At 37.8% G+C, this 21,267-nt stretch overlaps 1 protein-coding gene across 2 annotated transcripts in view; it reads right to left on the bottom strand.

Annotated features, from left to right (window-relative positions):
- Nucleotides 1-7,868: 7,868 nt before the first annotated feature.
- Nucleotides 7,869-21,267, bottom strand: part of LOC131394096 (ral guanine nucleotide dissociation stimulator-like) — a 34,393-nt gene continuing 20,994 nt past the window's right edge. For both annotated transcript variants that reach the window (XM_058525358.1, XM_058525359.1), the window contains exon 9: nucleotides 7,869-8,221. The gene's annotated coding sequence lies outside the window, so the exon portion shown is untranslated. The remainder of the gene's footprint in view (nucleotides 8,222-21,267) is intronic.

Genomic DNA, 21,267 nt, shown 5'->3' with positions numbered 1-21,267 from the left:
ATTTAAGACCTCTCCTTCTGTACTGATAAGAGTTTCCAGAGACAAGGCCATACCCCCCTTCCCAGTACATGGAGGGAGATACCTTTACAAATGTAAATATTTGGTAAACAGAACATTGAAAAGAATGGCCTTATTGAGGACCCTGCCAGGCTGTCCATACCCAGAGTTAAATTCCCTTAGGCAGTTAGTGGGGAAGGTCAAATGTCCGCCAGAGAAAATAATCAAAGTAACGTGATATATTTCAGGGTGGTCAATTTTGATTTCCCACAGTGTGTTCTCTCTGCTCGTGCCCCTTTTTGCCATTTCTCATGCTTCCCCTAACTCTTTCTCTTTCCTACACCTTCTTTCTTCTTTTTTCTCTCTTTCTTACTTTTACTCTATATTATATTCCTTCTCCTTATCATTTTTTTCTTCTTCTCTCATTGTTCTCATTCATTTTCTTTTTATTTTGTAGTACAGTTACTCTGTACATCACTTTCATCTTAAAATCTTGACCCTCTACAACTCCTATACTTCAGCTAGCTATTTTGAAGAGAGTATTTTGATAAATTTCTCTTAGATGTTATAACATGCTGATTCAGGGAAATAAAAACTATCACGAAAGGGATGGGGATGGAGAATGAATTCAGTTCAGGTAGTCATGAAATAAGACAGAGGGAAACTGAGAGCTTAGGTGTGGGTGTTCAAAATATTTCCTGATACATCTTTGTAGTTCATTGGTGTGGTAAACTGCACACAGTCTTATTTACTGTTGGAGCCCAGAAGTTTGCTCCTCTGGGCAAGTCAGCATGTCTTGGCCTATAGAAAAGACTCTAGGAAACACTGCCTGCATTTCTAATGTAAAGAGCTGTTCATGTTCCACCAGGAGACCCTTTGGGCTCTTCCCTGCACTATCTGAATAGAAACAGAGGAAGAGAAGCTTTTCTCAATCTGCACAAAGCCAGGACCCTATCTTGAGTTTGAGAGGATTTGCATGTGACTGAAAACACAAGTGTTCCAGAGTTTGGATTTGCTTTAATAGGATCTATTGGCTGGCTTTGATGTTAAAGGTCTTTATTCAAAATTGACTACCTCTAGTGCTAAGTTCAGAGTGGAGATTTGTCAGTATAAGAGAGAAGAATCCCTTTTTGATTAACTCAGTGAAATATAGTATTTGGGAAAATGGTTATATTTGAAGGCCACTTGTTAATATTCTGTTGCCACAGTGACATCTGTTGGTAAGTGACTACTTCATGTTATTCTTAATCATTTCTGTTTGAAAGACACATCTTGAGCTTGATAAATAAATGGCAAGCAATAGGATATATTGGAGTATATGAGGAAGCCATTTGGGGTAAAGCTAATTCGGCCTGAATTTGTTTTTCCAAAAAGGCCTGTGGCCTGCATTGTGTAACTGCTTTGCCATGTCCCAAAGAGAAGAGTAAATGCCTTTAAGATAAGGATGCAACTTCCCCGCCACTGGCATTGCCTTAAGGATAAGCATTTCTCCCTAATCTAGGATTTGATTGCTGCAGTCATCCTGTGACCACCCAGCTCCAGACAACAGACCTGACATCAGCCAAGCCCATCGAGACAGCAGACCTGCTCCCCGCTGTGTCCATCTATATCTATTCTGGCAGGGCAACCTGGCAGGGCGGATCTTGTTATAGTAAAAGAGACATTGCAATCATATGTGATACTTTCTCTTTGACAGTATGTAACTGCTCTGTACACCCCACTTCTTTGTTGCCCTTCCTTCCTTAGGGGAGGAAGGCCCCGGGCCACGGTCCTCAAAAGTTGGCTCATAATAAACTCACCCCAATTTTGATTTATAGTTTGATTATGGATTATTTACATCGACAAGCTGACATGCAGGAAGTAGTAAAGGCACAGTGGTATCTGTGTTGCCAGATATAAAATCTTTCCTCCCTCTTTCCCTTCCCAGGATGCCCACTCTTCATGGTTTCACCTACTTCCATGCTGTGCTCATTCTTCTGATTACTCCTTTCATTCCCTCCTACAATTACTCAACAAATATTTAAACACCTACTCTATGCCAGGCTTGGGATACACTAAGGAAAAAATTTTCTACAAAATCTCTGTCTTCACAGAGTTTGTTTTTGTTGGGTAAGAGAGATAATGGCTAAGTAGGCAGACAAGTGAATTACATAGTCTATCATGTGATGATCTGTTTCATGAAGAAGGTAAGTGACAGGCAATGGGGAGAGCTAGGGAATGAGTGGGTTGCTACTTTAGAGAGCCCAGGGAGGATGGAGCAAGGCCCAGAGGGAAGAGACAGGGCAGGAGGACATGCAGATGTCCCAGGGCTGCAGAGATGCTGTGGAGGGACTGTGACTCGGATGTCAGTGGGCAGCAAGAAGCCAGTGTGGCTGGAGCACAGTGAGCAAGAGCAGAAATGCAGAGAAGGTTTGAGATGTCAGGGAGGGTGAGCAGAAGAAAGAAGGCCCCTGGGCCCATCAAAATTGTGCTGTAAGTGAAATGAAAACTTTCAATGTCATTTAACTATACGTTATACAATTTAGGTAGTAAATACCTTTTGTTTTTCTATAGCCTTGTCACGTACATCAACTAAAATGTTGCTAAATTGGGAATGTCTAAATTATCCCCAGGAGTGACTGCTGTATCTTGTCAGGTGTCTGGTCTGCACAGCAGTCGGAGGTGGGAGTGACGTGACAGTCAGGAGATGAAGTCTAGTCTTCAGGTTGCCACCAACTGCTTGTGTTATGTCTCATCTGTAAAACGTGGAGGATGGAAAAGACGAGTGGTTTTCAGACTCCGATCCATGGAGCACTGGGGATTCCTGAAGGCTTTTTGTTTTTCTTCTTATGTTTGTTAACATCGCTGCAAGCTTCACGTAGAAGAAAGTGTCCCCTAGCTTTAAAAAGATTCCTAGACTTGGTTATCCCTCAGGTTTTCCAGTATGAAGAATTTGCAGTCTCACAGACTCCTAAAGGACAGACTAAAGGAGCACAATCCCTTTCTCCCGAATGTCTCTGGTGACAGTGCTCATCATCTCTCATTCAAACCAGAAGGTGATTTGTCAATAGTGAGATGTGGCATTTGAGACCCCATCCTTCAAGATGGCTGAGTTGTCATCTATCATTGTACAGACTTACGATAAGTGAATAATATAAAAAGTGAATGTCTCAGCAGGTACTTTCTGGCACAAAATAGAAACTAGGAATTGAGAAAAGTAATTATGATTGATGTCTGTCAATAAGGGCATAGGGCTATTCTAATTCCAAAAGTAATTAACGGCATGAGTGTTAGTCACTGTACATATTAAATATATTGAAAAGCAGTCATGTTCTCATAACACAGAAGTATAACTGGAAGATAAACTGGATGTTTTTGGTACTTATAGCTAAAGATATATTTTATTTAGTTCTATTTTCTGATTGAGAAAATGAGAAAATTTATTTTTTAGTATACTGACTATCTTCTTCCTTTCCAACATAGAATCTCAATCTGCTATTTTGGAAACTCCGAAAAAAATGTTCAGATGTTGTTCAACAAGTAAGAAGATCTTGTTAGGATGTGGAATCCTTTTCTCTCTTATTTGTCATAAAATTGTGACAAACTCTGATTTATCTTCCTGTCTGCCCAGCTGGCTAGGCCACCTTGTTTCTCTAAGCCTGCAGGGGAATCCAATCAGGTGGAAGGGGATGTTTTCTTCCACTTAGACTTTGCAGAGGAAATCAACCTTGAAGTGGAACTGAGCACATGCTTTTCAGAAGCTGCATCATTCTCTACCCAGCCAGAACATTGGACCTGACAACAACTGGATCCAGCAGAAAACTGGCCACTCTAGGAGATGTCATGTGGAAATGTGCTTGGTTGGACTAATAATGACAAGGATATGATTTTTAACAAAATCTCACAGAGCTTTTCTAAAATCAAATAATATTCTTAAGTTGCTTTAGTAGATGAAACATTAGTTAGTGTCTTTTTAATTTTCACAGCTTTTTTTTCTGTTACTAAAGAAGCCACATTTTATGTCTTTTTTTCTTGTACCAAAATGGACTCACTATTAAAAAAAGGAAACCTGCAAGAAAGGAAACACTCATATGGGATAGAAATTGTGGATAGCAGTTGCTACTTTTTATATAAAACTATCTGTTTAATTTATTTATACTTTCTCCCAACTCGGCTTTTGAAAATAACTTAGTATTAGAAATTACCAGTAAGAAGAGGGTGTGCTCTCTTGAGTGTGGTCCAGTAGAAGTCAGGCGACTGAGACATGAGTTCTAGGCCCAGGTCTGTTTCTGGGTAGTGTGTGACAATGTGCTTAGGCTCTCTGGAATGTAGTATTCCTTTCCGTAAAATTAAAGAATTTGATGATTTTTGAAAACTTTTCCAAATATTAAATGACTTCTCTTTTAAAAAGAAGCAGACATATCCTCCTTAAACTTAAAAATTATCAAAAATGTTTTGTGACCTTTCACTTGTCAAGAACAACTGATGTCCCTTTAATTATATTTATTGAAAATAAAGATCATAAAAGTATAAATTTAGTAATCTAATAAATGAATTAGCATAAAAATGATCCAGGAAAAAATTTATGATCAATCAAGATACTACATTATGAAAGTATTACTGCTTATTACAGTATATAAAATTATGACACTAAAATAGCAGGTTTTTCCAGTTTGTAAGTTTATATTGTTACTCACATATCACTATTAACCCTATTATGTTTTACAAGTAATAAAATATCTTGAAAGGAAAAAACAATAAACCAGCAGCCCTGCATTTCACATGAAAGTTGTGCTCCCCTGGAGGGAAAATGAGGATACAACATTGGTCGAGTACTTCAATTTGTAATCCATTGGTGCCTCTCAAAACTATAGCTATTATTGTAAGAGTAAAGATACTCTTAAGAATAGTGCCACAAAACAGGTTTTCCCAGCTTCTTTTTGTCAAAGCTGAGACCTACATCAGGCTGGGGCACTTGAAGAGGCATGGTGGACTCAGCTGAGGGTTACTTAATTACTGTGAGATGATTAGCAAATAGCGAATAAGATGGAGAAAGATTAAAAAGAGGTAAAGGGAAACAAAGCTGGAAATAAGAATAATAGTGCCTTCAAAATATCCTCTCATTATTTTTATAGCTTTTTTTTTTTTTTTGAGGCATGACTAGGATAGTATGTTAGATTTTTCTGAATCCTTATCTCCAGGGCATATATTACTGAGTTCTTCATTATATATGAAAATGCCAAAGAAAATCTGGACAAAAGTATTCTATATTATCAACAAGGACAAAACATGTACAACATGTTAATTTATTATTATTATATTATTTATTATATTTTATATAATTTATATATAATTATATAATTTTATATTTATTATTATATATTAAGATTCCAGCTGTAATAGTCAAGATATATATTCACGTGTGTAAAATTGTGATGATTTTCTATTTTTCTCGGGCTATGAACCGTGGTAAAATATACAGTAATAAGCAGAAAACCTGATGAACTAGGTGATTTAAAACACCTGATATTACAGCTTGGCCATTCGAGGGTGAAATGGATGAATTTAAATTTCACACCTTCTCCTTTCTTTGTAGCCAGTGAAGTGTCTGGAAGACAGAAAACACATAAAACTAATTGAGAGTTAACAGTATTTGGAAGCAGTTGAGGTTAAGCACTCGACAATGATGTTCCTTACTTCTGGAGCTATTGACTCTTTGTTATGAGTTTATTGTATAGGCGGGTTCTCTTCTTAGATGATTTGTGTATGTGTCATAGAAGAGAGACAAAGAAGGAGAATTAACTGTCAATCTACTGTGCACCGGTTCCTTTATTGTATTATCTCATGCAATTCTTACAGTAATCTTTTAAAGTAACTCTTATAATTCATATTTAACTGATAAAGAAAACCATGTTTACAAAATTGATCAAGGATAAGAGGGAAGATCTGAACATCAGTCTGTTGGGTTTTATGCCTCATATTCTCTCCACCGTGATAAAAATGGTACTTCAACATGGGTACTCACCGTCTGGCTATTTAATACCAGGTCCTGCCAACAGCATTGGATGAGATGAGATGAGAAGTTTATTTCCAAAGTTATTCTACTATATTTAAACTATATTATTTATGAGTCAGATGTCAAGACATGTTTTAGAGGCAGAGAGAGCAACTGATTAGTTCACCTACACATTTTTCAGGTTCATTATAACTTTCGTGTGCCACCTTGTGTCAACTTTACCAACTTTAGTGCTTCACTGTTCTTCTTTAAAAAACTCACAATTTCACTTTTCTTGTAAAGCACCTTGCTGTTTTCTTCTTAGTCACTAGATGGCAGTTCTGTATGTCTGTAAATTACCACTGCAGCAGGAAACGAGAGGTCTTAAGCCAGTTTACTCTGTACAAATGATGGCCATAGGAGGATTTCTGGTCCATCAAGGCTGCCTGTGTTTTTCCGTGGCCGTAACGGGGATGTCTAGGACAGCTTAGTCAGAGGCACGAAGCAGAGTCAGAAAGCATCCTCTAAGTTCTTCTTCAGATGTGCGTTCAGTCACCTGCCCTCTCACCTGAGTACAATGGAGTTTGTTGAATGTGTTCTGACTCTTACTCTCTCTGTAGTTAATAAGTCTGGGAGCTCCATGCCCCTAGAAAAAACACATGACTCATAAAGAATTTTCTCAACTAAACAGAGTTGAGGGTTGTGGTGTTGCCGGAGAGTTTGATGCTTAAAGAAAATACAGCTGGTGCCCATGAGGAAGAAAGAGGGTCACCTACTCCTGGAGGGCTTTTATTGATGCTCCTATAGAATGAGCAAGTTTAAAATAAAACCACATTGCTTAAACCTCACTAACTGATTGTTTTATTTTCAAATAATGTGCTCTGAAAATCTGCTATGTCTAAAAAACTATTTCATAAAACTGACACAATTCTGTTTTTTATTCTCTGGTATTTGAAATACTATTAAAACTGTAACTCCTTTAACATTCTACAATATACAAACAGGCAAATATCAATTATATTCTCTAAAACTGTTTGCTCCCATGCTAAATATTAATATATGGTAGCAAAACTGGTTACCACCCAGTTTTTAACTAATTTTTTGCTTTTGAAATTACATATAAAATTTGTGTTTTGAAGTATTTTCCTAAAACTCAACATCTTTCTGACATAAGTGGACTAGTTGAGAGGTAACTAGAATGAAATTTGATCTTTAAAACTCTAGCTTTATGTAAGAATTGATAATATCAGGCAGTTGAAAGTTGAGTCTCTCCACATTATATTTATTAATTGTGAATAGCCACATCTATTACCAAGTGCTGAATAATAAAAAGAAATTAAACAATATCAGCACTCTTACCCCACATGTGGTACAGTTTATATGCAAATAAATTCTCAAAGGTCAGAGAAATGCTTATGATTTCAGATAACTGGTAATATACTTGCTCATTCCAGTTTTAACCTCATTTGAAATTGACTTAAAATTCTTCTCTTAGGATCCTGGTCTAATCAGTGCCCCCTGCTCCCCTCAATGCCTCATTTGATTGCAAAGTTATCTGAAGAATTTAATATTCTTTTCCATTTGTTCTCTTTAAAATATCTGTGATAGTGATTTTTATACAATGACCAGTTGGTACAATTTATTATTAGTTTCAGAAACATCTTTATTTAGTAACAAATCAAGGAAATGTAGCCAGAAAAACCCAGGACCCTGTCACCGTAGCCGAATCAATGAACGCAATGACCAGGGACCGAGGAAAAGAAAAGTGGTTTAATTTTGCCAGCAAAATGAGGCTGTAGTGGGCACATGCCCCAAAATCCACAGTCCTCCTGAGGCATTAGGAGTTGAGGCTTTTAAAGGAAAGTCTGTGGGAAATAATATATCCTTGGTGACTGATTATTTGTTGGAGGAGAGATCCCAGTCTTCTGGCGCCAAGCCGGCTGTCATCTCTATCTACAGCGGGAGATCTAGGGCTCCATCAACCAATCTTCTCTCATCACCAGAAATTTGGCCTTGGGGTGTGGACGGCAACTGCTGCCAATTAACGATTACAGTTTACAAGGTTTTAGGTGGGGGAGGGGAGCTGCGGCTTTGCAGTTCGGCGTCCTCCCATCAGCCTGCGTTTAGCTGAGTTAGGGGAGCTGCAGGTGTCCTCTGTTTGTCTGTCCCTGTGATGAATGGTGGATTCGGCGCCAGGAAGCGGGAGTTGGGGAGCTTCAGCTTCTTGATAATTTTGAGATCTCAGTCTCCCTGTAACAAACCACAAGAACTGGTAATTAGTCAGAGTTTCAGTTTGTAGACACCTGGGCTTTCAACAATTTATTACCTCCATTTGTCTTGTGGAATTCAGGAACACAAAGGGTAAAACAACCCATATCTACATGTGAATATAACTTAGAGAAGCAGAGAAGGGGGAATGAGTGCTTTTTGATTTAACCCCATATATGGTGGGTTCAATGCTGGGGAACAGATATCAGGGCTGGTATCAGAAACAGATGTGAGGAATGTGGGGTTGCCTAGCTGATGGTGCTTGAGGGATTCCTCATGGGAGTCTTGGCATAGAAAAGTTTAAAGAGTAAAGCATCATTGGTCAGATCAAAAGTGTGGGGTGAACATAATTCTGAAGGAATAATGATGGAGATATAAGAACAAGAAGCCACTTGAATTGCGTTGGAAGGTATTAGACACATCAAAGAGCTGGGAAAAAAACCTTGTTTAATGTAAGTTCTTTCTAAACTCTAAGGCAAAAAGTAATATGAATTTACATGGTAATTATAAGCCACAAAACAAAAATTCACAAGACAAGTAAAGAACTAAAGTAGAAACCAGAGTAAGAAAAATAGAGGTTAAAGGAGAGATGGAGAGAGATGGTTGGGGTCAGAAAACAGACTATCCTTGAAGTCTCCCTCAGACTCTGCTCCTTCTTAGTGCTCAGTAAACACTTTGAGCCCATGAGCCTGGGGAGGGGCAAAGTGAGAGGTGGTTGGGAGAGGAGACAATGCAAGGATACCCTTGTGGAGGCACTGACATTGAAAATCAGTGACATTTTGCCAAGGTGTTTACCATAATATATTATGGATTATTCTGGAAAGTTAAGGATTTTTCTGGAATGTACATTTTCATTTTATGGAAACTCCAACTAGCCTGGAGAATGATTTAGACATTTCAGCTTTAGAAATAAACAGAGGGGTCGGCTCGGTGGCACAGCAGTTAATTGCGCACACTCTGCTGTGGTAGCCCCGGGTTCACAGGTTCAGATCCCAGGCGCGCACCAATGCACCTCTTGTCAAGGCATGGTGTGGCGGAATCCCATATACAGTAGAAGAAGATGGGCACAGATGTTAGCCCAGGGCCAATATTGCTCAGCAAAAAGAGGAGGATTGACATCAGAAGTTAGCTCAAGGCTGACCTTCCTCCCCCCCAAAAAAAGGAAAGAAAGAAAGAATGAGAATCTTTTCTGTCAGTTTTAAGAATGAAAACCAGTTAGCATCTGGAAAACAGTTGCAATTTGACATGAGAATGTGAAGAAAGAATTAGATGTCACACGTTGTTTTTGCTTTTCTCTGGGGCAGTAGGGCTTGCAGGGGGAATGAAGTTCCATCTTTGCTCTATTGAGTTTGAGAAGGTGTAAAATTCATTTGTGCTGGGCAACACTGTTGACCTGTGGAGAAAGACAAATGGTTCCAGCAGCTGATCTAAAGGAATAACTGAGCTCATAAAAGTTCTTAGCTTATAAAAGGTGCTTCTTCTTTATTGAACTTTACTGGACATCCATTGACCTATATGTGCAAGATATTTGTGGTAGGTATTGAAGAAAATACAAAGAATTATAAGGTTCCAAGCTCCTCCACATACATGAAACTGTTTGCAAGATGTAATTAGGTTCTGCCAAGGTATTTAGTGTATGTTGTATTACAGAACCTAAAAAAATTGGGAATGTTATTCAGAAAATGTAATAAAGGACAGCTCCTTAGGAGAGGTAGACTAGATCAAGTCCTCAAATGGATCACTTTTGGGCAGGTGGAGGGAAGAAAGAATGAGGATTTCAAATGGAAGAAGAGGGGAAAGGTACAGACGTAGAAAGGAACATGGCGTTTGGGCATGGGGGTGGGGAGGCCATGACAGGCACAGTCTTCCTGTGACTGAGAGGCAGCTCAGTTTCCTCCTCCAGGAGCCCAGCACTGCTTCCCACCTCCTGGCCTCCTCCACCTGCAGACCCCCGGCCTGAACCAAGGCCTATTTATCTGGATCGCTGCCCAGTCTCCCAACAGGTCCCTCTACTTCCAGTCTTAATTTCTTCTAATCTTTCCTCCACAATACCTCCAGAGTTACCTTCTAGAATCTAAATTTGCTTAAATCTGATATCTGCTTAGACTGCTACAATGACTGCTCAGAGCATCCGAGAGAACATTCAGACTCCTGAGCTGGACACGCAGGCTTTCTCTTGCTGTCTTTAGCCTCATCACCCACTGTTTCCTACATGTTGGCTTTTTTCCAGCCTTAAAAATACCCCCATACTCTGAAATCCTTAGCATCCTTTATATCTGTCTTTTTATATGTGTTTCTTCTGTCTTCCTACCCTCTTTTTTGATCAACTTAATTCCTATTTCTCAATCTAAACTCATGTCAAATGTTCCTTCCTCTTGGACACTTTTCCTGGGAGGTCTCCATTTAGAGACCCCTTTTGATGTCGCCACTCGGGGACCTTGTACTTATCTACTTTTTCTTAACTGTTGTTTTTTTCATGTCTCATTGACAGTGAGCTCCTTAAAGCTGAGACTATCCTTCTTCTTCATAAATAAATGGCAAGCAATAGGATATATTGGAGCATATGAGGAAGCCATTTGGTGTAAAACTAATTAGGCTTGACCTTGTTTTTTTTTCCCCCCCAAAAGGGGCCTGTAGCCTCTGTTCATCCATTGTATATCAGCTTTAAGCAATTAACATGTCCCAAAGACAAAAACAATGACCTAAGGTGCTGATGTGATAAATGCAACTTCTCCCACATTGGCATTTCCTTAAGGATAAGCATTTCTCCCTAGGCTAGGATTTGATTGCTGTGCTCATCCTGTGACCACCCAACTCGAGACAACAGCCACATCCATGGAGACAGCAGACCTGATACCTACTGTGTCCATCAATCAACGTGCTGAAAGGTCAATGTCACGGCTATTATGAAAGGAACATTGCAATCACATGTGAAACATGCTCTTTGATGGTATATAACCACTCTGTACACCCCACTTCTTTGGAGTGCTCCATTTCTTAGTGAAAGGACTCTCCCCGGCTATATGGCCCTCAAATGTTGGCTCATCATAAACTCACCCCAATTTTGATTTATAGATTGGTCATGGATTATTTGTGTCAACATTCTATTTGTCCCTCCAGTATCTAAACACAGTACCTGACACCTTTGGGGCACTCAGAAAATGTTTGATGATTGAATATGTATGTGAGAGACCACACTGACTGGAGAAGAAGAGGCTTTTCGGGGCGTGCTAGAAAATTCGCTCACATTCCTACCACAGTGGTTGAGGCTGTGTGCTTTGGACCAGTTTGTCTGGGCACCAATCCCAGTTATTCCACTTTTAACTGGGGAACCTGTGCAAAGTATTTACTCTCTGAGATTTAGTTTTCTCATCTATAAAATGAGGCTACTGAGAACTCCTGTCTCATAGGGTTTTAGTGAGACTTAAATGCATTAACTTATGTAAAGTGCTTAGAAGAGCTCCTGGTGCATAGTAGGCACTAAAATGTTAGCTGTTATGTTATCATTACTGCTCTTATTTCTGAGCAATACTCTGGTTTTGAAAAGATGCTTTCATAATATAGTTGATCCTCATTATTTGTGGATTCCGGGTTTGCATACTTGCCCACTAGCTAAAATGAACTGACAGCCCCCAAATCAACACTCTCAGGGCTTTCATGTCCGTTTGCAGATATGCACAAAGTGGTGAAAAACTTGAGTCACTCGACATGCACGTTCCCAGCTGAGGGTGAACAAGGTGACGCTCTGCCCTCTTGTTTCAGCCCATACTGTAAACAAGTGTCCTTCTTGCAGTCTATTTAGTGCCTCATTTCTCATCTTTTTGTGCCTTGTGTTGGTGACTTTGTTGTTCAATATGTCCCCCATGTGTAGTGCTACAATGCTGCCTGGTGTTCCTCAGGGCAAGAGATTGTGACATGCCTTTACAGAGAAAGTATGTGTGTTCGACAAGCTTCTTTCAGACATGAGGTACAGTGCTGTTGGTGTGAGTTCAATGTTAATATATCAACAATATATTTTAAATAAGGTGACTTTAAAGAGAAACACACAGAGAATAAGGCTATGTATTGATCAGTTGAAGAAAATGTAACTAAGGCTTGCAGCAACCTAACCCTGCATTTCTCGTAGGAGCAGTGGGTCATATTCACTGACTCAGTGTTCACAGTGAATTTATAGAATATCACACTGTGCATAACAAGCATCATTGTGCATATCTTATGTAATCCTCACATACTCCTTTATAGTAGGCAGGGTAGGGAATAGGTTGTCCACATTCTACAGGCTATTCCAGATCTTATGAGCCAAGTAGAGAATTTAAAATGTCTTGTGCTCAGCATAAGAGCCATGAGATTTTGAGCAAGGAAGATCTATGATGAACTGATCTTTAAGGAAGAATTACCTAGCAAGAGAATGCAGTATCAAGAGGAAGAGGGAGAACTGAGCCAGAAAGGAAGACCAGCTGTTAAACTCTCCAAGTATTGCCAATGCTAGATGAGGAGATTCGGAGGTAAGGTGCTGATGTGATAAAAGAAAAGTAGCAGACAAATGATGAAATAATGGATTTGGTAACCATACATAGGGTGTAAGTTAGGCTGTGGTTCTCAAAGTGGGATCCCTGGACCAGCAGCATCAGCATCACCTGGGAACCGGGTAGAAATGCAAATTCTCAGGTGCTGCTGCAGACCTGCTGAACTGGAAACTCTGGGGTGGGGCCTGGCAATCTGGGTTTCAACAAGGCCTCCAGGTGCTTCTGCTGCCCATCAAGTTTAAGAGCCAATGAATTAGAAAAATGATCCAAACACGTCACCATGCCCAGGTAAGCGACAAGGCAGAGAGGTGGTATTTGTTTGGAAGATGCGATGCATTTTAAACTTTAAGAAAAAGTAGTTCAGCGTCTGTTTCATCATAAGGATTCCAGCATTTAAGATCTTTTAGCTCTCTGCATTTAAGATCTTTTTTCCACACTATGTTCTCCTTTAGAGAGCCCCTGGTAAGTTATTTACCATTTACCACATGTTCTGAGAATCCTTTCTTTCTTGAAATACCCTTTCAGACGTGAAAATGTACTTTATTTTTGTACACAATCTCCTCTATTTAAAATTCGGATTTTTCTTCTTATAGGATCATGTACGGCACATGCAGCCTTACTGTAAATTTGGAATGTCATTGGTTTGTTCCAAAACCTTAGAATGTTTTAGAATTTAGAACAAGATGAAGAGAGAATTTATATGTTTCTCTGTAGGACTCATATTTTTCAGATGTCTAGAGGTATCCCAACTTGCCAGTAATGTGGCCTTAGATTTAGCAGAACTTGAAAATCCTAATATAGTAGGAAGTGAATTACTTCTTTTTTTTTAAAGATTTTATTTATTTATTTTTTCCCCTCAAAGCCCCAGTAGATATTTGTATGCCATAGCTGCACATCCTTCTAGTTGCTGTATGTGGGACGCGGCCTCAGCATGGCCGGAGAAGCGGTGCGTCAGTGCGCGCCCGGGATCCGAACCCCGGCCACCAGCAGCAGAGCGCGTGCACTTAACTGCTAAGCCACGGGGCGGGCCCAAAAGTGAATTACTTCTCTCGTATTAACATTTACAAAATAAATGATCACAATGTTAACTTACCAATAAGCACTTTCCATACTCCAGTCTCTGAAAGTATCTTGCTTACATAATAAACATGATAAAGTTTCAAAGATGAGCCAAATAACTTTTCAGCAAAAGCTTGACTTGAGTCTATCTTGGCTTCCTTTTTGACAGTTTTAGCCTTAATATTACAGAATTGTTTTCTTTTTCTAGGAATCAGATAACCTTGTATTTCGTGAATATTTTAATTTTTAATGGCCACTTGTATTTTGTGATACGCACGTGTTTAAACAATCTATAAGAACCCATCATTACCACCCATATATAAGATTATACAGGAATGGAAGAATTTTGGCTGACACTGTATATAATTGTTCAGCCAAGGCAGTTGGCAGACTCTACCACTTACAATGATTTAGGGGTTTGAAGCAGTATTTTTAAATACAAATAATCTCAAAATTGGTAATATATAAAATATAATACTGTGTTAACTAACCAAAAGAGTTAAATTTGTTACCTTTCCTCCATTTATAAGGATTCACCCATTATATAGATTCTGTACAAAATTGCAAAGATCACTTTTTTCCTTTTCAAAGTTTATTTATTTTAATTTTTGATAGTGAGAAGCTTAGTGTTGGGTAAACTGCTGCACAATTACTGGAAATGCTGAGAGTCTTTTTGAAAAGTGTAAAAGTCTAAAGACAATGAAAAGTACATTTCTCCAATGTCAAGTCCTTTGAGCCTCTGTCTAGTAGTACACTGAAGAGATGGAAGATTAAGTACCAGCACAGGACACAAGAGAACAGGCTCCCAACTTGAGTCCTTCCCACTGACCACAGTGTGCCTGGCAGACGCTTGGAGATTAAATCTGGGCTTTGTCTATGGGTGGGCCCTGAGAGGAGGATTTTGCTTAAATGACCAGAGAATAGACAACATTTTTTCTTGATAATAAGTAATACTTACCATATAAATTTCTTTATAAATCTCTGAATAAAATAAAAAAATATAACCCGTACAGAAATCAACTCTTACTGACAAGCCCCACAGCCTTCTCTAGAAAGCTCAACAGAAAATGTCACAGCTGACTGTGAATTGGTCTTCTCTGAAAGCCAGCCAGCCCTTCACTGATAGCTTTGGATGAGAAAGGCCAGATACAATTCTTTGAAGATGTTTAGCTGAATTCAGAACCAAAAATCCTACCTCCAGTTGGCTCCTCTGTGAGAATGGATGGCCGGCCTTATTTCACAGGCTGGGCAGATGAGGTTTCAGATGAGCTTAAATGCTCTGTTCCCCAGGGATGGAAAAGCTGGATTGTGACATTGATTCAGAGCTGACATTTTGCAGATAAAGATAGGGTCATAGAGGGAAACAAAGATTTCAGCAAATTGGTTTTTTGTTCTCTACAGTGGGAGTAATTTAACAAGCAGATAGTCTCTCACTCCAACTTCTCTTCCCTCTTCTCGATCTGTAATATCGCTGTAAAAATTCTCTCTATAAAAATTTCAGTCTTTTTTCTTTGCAGTCTGTTTATTATCATCTTTACGAATTCTTTGACTTCACCACCTTCTTGGCACCACAACGCTAGCCATTGAGATATTAGTATAGATTCGGTTTTGCAATTTCATCCTCTTATCTCTATTTCCTCTGCCATTTCTTGGCTTTAGTTCTTATTGTATTTTATGCTTGAAAACATTTGAAGCTTACAAAGTATATCAGTTCCTTATTTTCTCAACTTTTTATTATCTAAGTGCCCTCAACTATCACTTTTTTAAAAAAAGAAGTGAAATACATAACAGAACAATACACTGTAATAAACTGACCACTTGTAAAATTAAGTTCAACCTGAAATCCCTCCCCACTTAACAGAGACCATCTTTTATAATTCACCATGCTTTAGTTTGGGCAGGGTCAGTTTATCAATGATTTTTGGATGTTTTAAACCACATGAGAGAAATACAGTGTAAGGTAAAATTGTTAATCTTGCAGAAGTTGTAGAATTTCCTGATAGTTAGGGAAATCAATGGCGGAGAACCTGAATCATAGGAAAAGTAGTTAATTAATTAGCACCTGACAGAGTTTGTTAATTTGGTAAGGATGATGATAAGACATATATGTTGAAAAGATAACTTTGCATATCAGAGTATTGTGAGAGGCTACTGGGAAAATTCGTAATGTTCTCAAATACTACAAAAAATGACCATTTTTTGATAAAAGATGTCATACATGATGGTATCATATACTTCTGTCAGAAAATTTGTAATGAAGAAAATGAACACTTGAGTCATTTTAATTCTAACAATTTTTTCATGCCTATTATTAGGTTAAAAAATTTTAAGTAGTAAAGTGGTAAGTAACGTACTTGCTTAATTTTTAATTTGTTTTAGGAAAACAACTTTTTCACATTTTTAAAAAATATTTATTTGTATTTATTTTATGCTGAATTTATTCCTGGGCACAAAGCCTTTTTTTTTTAATTAAATAACACCAATTCTTTTCAAACTCTTTCAAAAAGTTGAAGAGGAGAGACTATTTCTAAAGTCCTCCTGTGGGGTTAGCACTATGCTGATATCAGAGCCAAAGACACTAAGAGAAAATAAAATGACAGGTGTTTGAAACTACAGAAATAGAAAACTATAATAGAATACAATAGAAAAGAAAAGTACGATTTCTATTGTAGAAAAGTACAATATCTTTGATGAATATTGATACAAAAATCCTCAATAAAATAGTAACAAACCAAATTCAGAAGCATATTAAAAGGATTATACATCATTTTTAGGTGGGATTTATTCCTGGAATGCAAGGATGTTTCAATATATGAAAATAAATCAATGTAATAAACTACATTAACAAAATGAAGGAAAAAATAAAAAGATCATCTTAATGGATGCAGAAAAAGCATTTGACAAAACTGAACATGCTTTCATGTTAAAAACCCTCAGATATAAGGAAGCTACTTCAACATAATAAAAGCCAGATATAGAAATTCACACAGAACACCATATTCATGGGTGAAAGACTGAAAACTTTTCCTCGAAGATCAGGAACACGGCAAGAAGGCCCACATTCACCACTTCTATTCAACATGGTATTAGAAGTTCTAGACAAGGCAATTAGGCAAGAAAAAGAAAGAAATAGCAACCAAATTGGAAAGGAAGAAGTAATATTATATTTGTTTACAAATATTATCTTATATGTTGAAACCCCTAAGAATTCCAGAAAAAAATTTTTAGAACTAATAAATTCTGCAGAGTAGTGGGACACAAAATCAACATGCAAAAATTAGTTGTTCTTCTATACATTAATAATAAGTAATCTGAAAAAGAAATCTACAAACATTACATTTTTATTTACAATATCATCAAAAAGAGTAAAATACTTAAGAGTCAACTTATTCAAAGAGGTAAAATTTCCAATGATGTTTTTTGCAAAAATATAAAAATATGTCCTAAAATGCATATGGACCCTCAAGGGACCCTGAATAGCCAAAACAATCTAGAAGAAGAAGAACAAAGTTAGAGAACTCATACTTCCTGATTTCAAAACTTACTACAAAGTAATCAAAACAGTGTGGTACTGGCATAAATACACACAATATACTAATGAAATAGTATAGAGAGCCCAGAAATAAACCTTTGCTTATACAGTCAAATGATTTTTGACAAGGGTGCAAAGACCATTCATTGGAGAAAGGATAAGTTTTTCAACAAATGGTGCTGGGAAAACTGGATACCCACATGCAAAAGAATGAGGTTGGATGCTTACCTTACACCATATACAAAAATTAAGTCAAAATAGATCAAAGATGTAAATGTTAGAGTTGAAGCTATAAAATCCTTAGAAGAAAACACAGGGTAAAAGCTGTGTGTCATTGAGTCCAAATGCCATTGCCAACAATGATTTCTTTAATATGACACCAAAGACATAAGCAACAAAAAAATAACAAATTGGACTTCATCAAAATGCAAAAGTTTTCTGTATCACAAGATACTATCAACAGAGTAAAAAGGCCACCCACAGAATGGTTGAGAATATTTGCAAATCACATATCTGATAAGGGATTAATATCTAGAATATACAAAGAACTCTCACAACTCAACAATTAAAAAAAAACCCAATTTAAACATGCACTAAGGACTTGAATAGACATTTCTCCAAACAAGATAAAAAATGGCCAGTACACACATGAAAAGATGCTCAACATCACTAAGTATCAGGAAAATGCAAAATAAAACCACAATGAGATACATCTTCATACCCATTAGGATAGTTACTATCACAAAATCAGAAAATAACATGTTGGCAAGAATGTTGAGAAATTGGAACCCTTGTGCTCTGATGGTGAGAATATAAAACTGTGGAAAACAGTATGGTAGTTCCTTCAAAAATTAAAAATAGAATTACCATATCATCTAGCAATTCCACTTATGGGTTCTGAAATAATAGAAAATATATTTATTGGTCTCTGTCTCTAGTTCCTGGCACAGAGCTCCTAAAACCCTTGTAATTTCCTAAATGATAAGAACACTAGGAGCATCTCTTGTTCTAATATTTGTCTTTGACTCCATCCCTGACACAGAGCTCCTAAAACCCTTGTAATTTCCTAAGTGATAAGAACACTAGGAGAATCTTTTGTTCTATTGAGGTAACTCTGGGTGGGCTCCTGGATGGCTCCTGGATGGGGGCTGGTCACCAGACAGACCAAGTCCTGATTAGAAGCTTGGAATATTTAGCCCTACTCCTTATCCTCCAGACAAGGGAGAGGGGCTGGAAACTGAGTTAATAATTGATCATGCCTACATGAGGGAGCCTCAGTAAAAATCCCAATAGAAGGAGGTTCAGAGAGCTTCCAGGTTGCCAATGACAAGGAGTGACTGGAGAGTGGTGCACCTGGAGATGGCATAAAAGCTCTGTGCCCTTTCTTACATACCTTTCCCTATGCGCCACTTCCATCAGCCTGTTCTTGAGTTATATCCTTGTATAATAAATTGGTGATCTAGTAAATGTTTCTCTGAGTTTTGTGAGCCACTCTAGCAAATTAATCAAACCCAAGGAGGAGGTTGTGGGAACCTCTGGTTTACAGCCAGTCAGTCAGAAGTACAGGAAACAGCCTGGACTTCTAACTAGCATATGAAGTTGAAGTGAGGTTGGGTGGGTGTGCAGTCTTATAGGACTGAGCCCTCAACCTGTGGAATCGGATGTATCTCTGTGTTGACAGCATCAAATTGAGTTGAATTATCTGACGACCAGCTGACATTCCAAGAATTGCTTGTTGGAGGTCTGGGGAACCCTCCCATATGGGAGAAAATGAATCTCAGAACACCATTTATGGGTATACACCCAAAAGAACTGAATGCAGAGGTAAAAAGACATATACATACACCCCTGTCATTAACAGTGTTATTCAAAATAGCCAGAAGCTGGAAGCAAGCCAAGTGTCCATCAACGGATGAATTGACAAAAAAAAAATGTGCTGGATACACACAGTGGAATACCATTCACCCTTAAAAAGGAAGGAATTCTGACACATGCTATGGCATGGATGAACCTTAAAGACTTTATGCTAAGTGAAATAAAGCCAGCCACAAAAGTAAAATAGTGTATGATTCTACTCATATAAGGTACTTAGAGTAGTCAAATTCATAGGAATAGAAAGGAGAATGGTGGTTCCCAGGGGCAAGAGGGAGAGACAACAGGGAGTTGTTGCTTAATGTGCACAGAGTTTCACTGCAAGGTAAAAATAGTTCTGTGGATGGTTGGAGGTTATAGCTACACAATAATGTGAATGTACTGAATGTCACTGAACTGTACACTTAAAAATGGTTAAAATGGTCAATTTTATGTTATGCATATTTTATGACCATTTAAAAAAATTAATTATTTCCAACAAATAAACAAACACTAGCTACATGCAATAGCATGGATAACTATCACAATCATAATGCAGCATAAAAGAAATTATATTCAAAAGGCAATATATTTTATAATTCAATTTATATAAAATCCAAAAAAGACGAGGTCTGGCTTCCAGTAATGGTGGAGTAGCTTGTTGAACTAACACTCTCACAGATAACAATGATAAAAATCTGCATAAAATATTATATATATTTATAGAGAATCATTTATCTATATGTAATACACATATAATAAATGTGTATGTGTGTGTATGTATAAACCTCTTCCAAAGCAAGCAGAACTGAGACAGAGTCTTCCCTTAAGTGATGGGAATTGCACCAGGAGATATTTGCAAGCTTGAGTCTTTTGCCTCAAAGCATTCCAAAATCTGTACATGGCCCAGACAGGGGAAAAACTACAGTCTTACTTGTAATGCTACAGGATATATTTTGGGGCTGGCAGAGTAGCTGGAAAGTTAGGGGAGAAATTCTGGAAGGGAGGGACACACAAAGAGGAAAATCTCAAAATATGTATGAATGTCTCCCCCACACACACACCAAATTGGCAGATCTTTGAACAACACACATGCAGGGTAGGCCCCAGAGGGCCTTGTGTAAACAACAGTTGGAAGATGAAAGAACTGAATGAGGATTTCAGCTATGCTCACTGTAAAGGAGACAGGATTGGAGTTTCAGTCCAGCCAAGTTAACTCTCTGCTAGAAAAACAACAACACTCTTCAAAGGAATACAATAGAATCCAAAGTCTCTATAACTATCATTCATGGTTTCCAGTACACAATTTTGAAAAATCATGAGATTTGAAGAAATAGGAAAATGTAATCCATATATGAGCAAAAGCAGGCAGTAGAAGCTATCCTCAAGGTGTTGCAATTAGCAAACAAGGATAAGAAAGTAGCTATTATAAAGATGATCATGGTGGTAAAGAAAAATATTCTCATAATGAATGAACAGATGTTGAAACTCAGCAGAGAAATGGAAATTACAAAAAAGAACCAAATAAGAAGATGAAATAAAAAAATACTTTTGAGTTTACCGGTAGATGAGAAACAGTAGAAGAAACATGAAGATAGAGCAATAGAAATTATCTAGCCTGAAGAAAAGAATGTAAAAATTTTGAAGAAAAATGAAGAGAGCCTTACAACCTGTGAGATGATTGAGTCTCCAGCAGAGGGGAAAGACAGAAAAATTAAATGAGGCAGAAAGGCAAATCAATAAGTAATAGCATAACTTTCAAAATTTGGTGGAAAATCTAAAATTTTAGATCCAAGAAAGTCAGGAAACCCACAAAATAAAACACAAATTAAAACCATACCTAGGCACGTGATAGTCAAGCTGCTAAAATCCAAAGATAAAGGAAAATCTTGAAAGCAGTCAAGGAACTACATATATACATGGGAAGACATTACATACAGGGAGAAATAATGTGAATGATGGATGATACATTATCAAAAACAAAAGAGACAAATCAATAACAAAATGACATTCTTCAAGTGCAAAATGAAAACCCAAAAGTCAACACAGGAACCACTCAG

This window comes from Diceros bicornis, chromosome 29 (genome assembly GCF_020826845.1).
Source record: "Diceros bicornis minor isolate mBicDic1 chromosome 29, mDicBic1.mat.cur, whole genome shotgun sequence".
Taxonomy (NCBI): domain Eukaryota; kingdom Metazoa; phylum Chordata; class Mammalia; order Perissodactyla; family Rhinocerotidae; genus Diceros; species Diceros bicornis.
The sequence above is the reverse complement of the archived record's forward strand: the minus strand, read 5'-3'. Positions and strand labels throughout refer to the sequence as shown.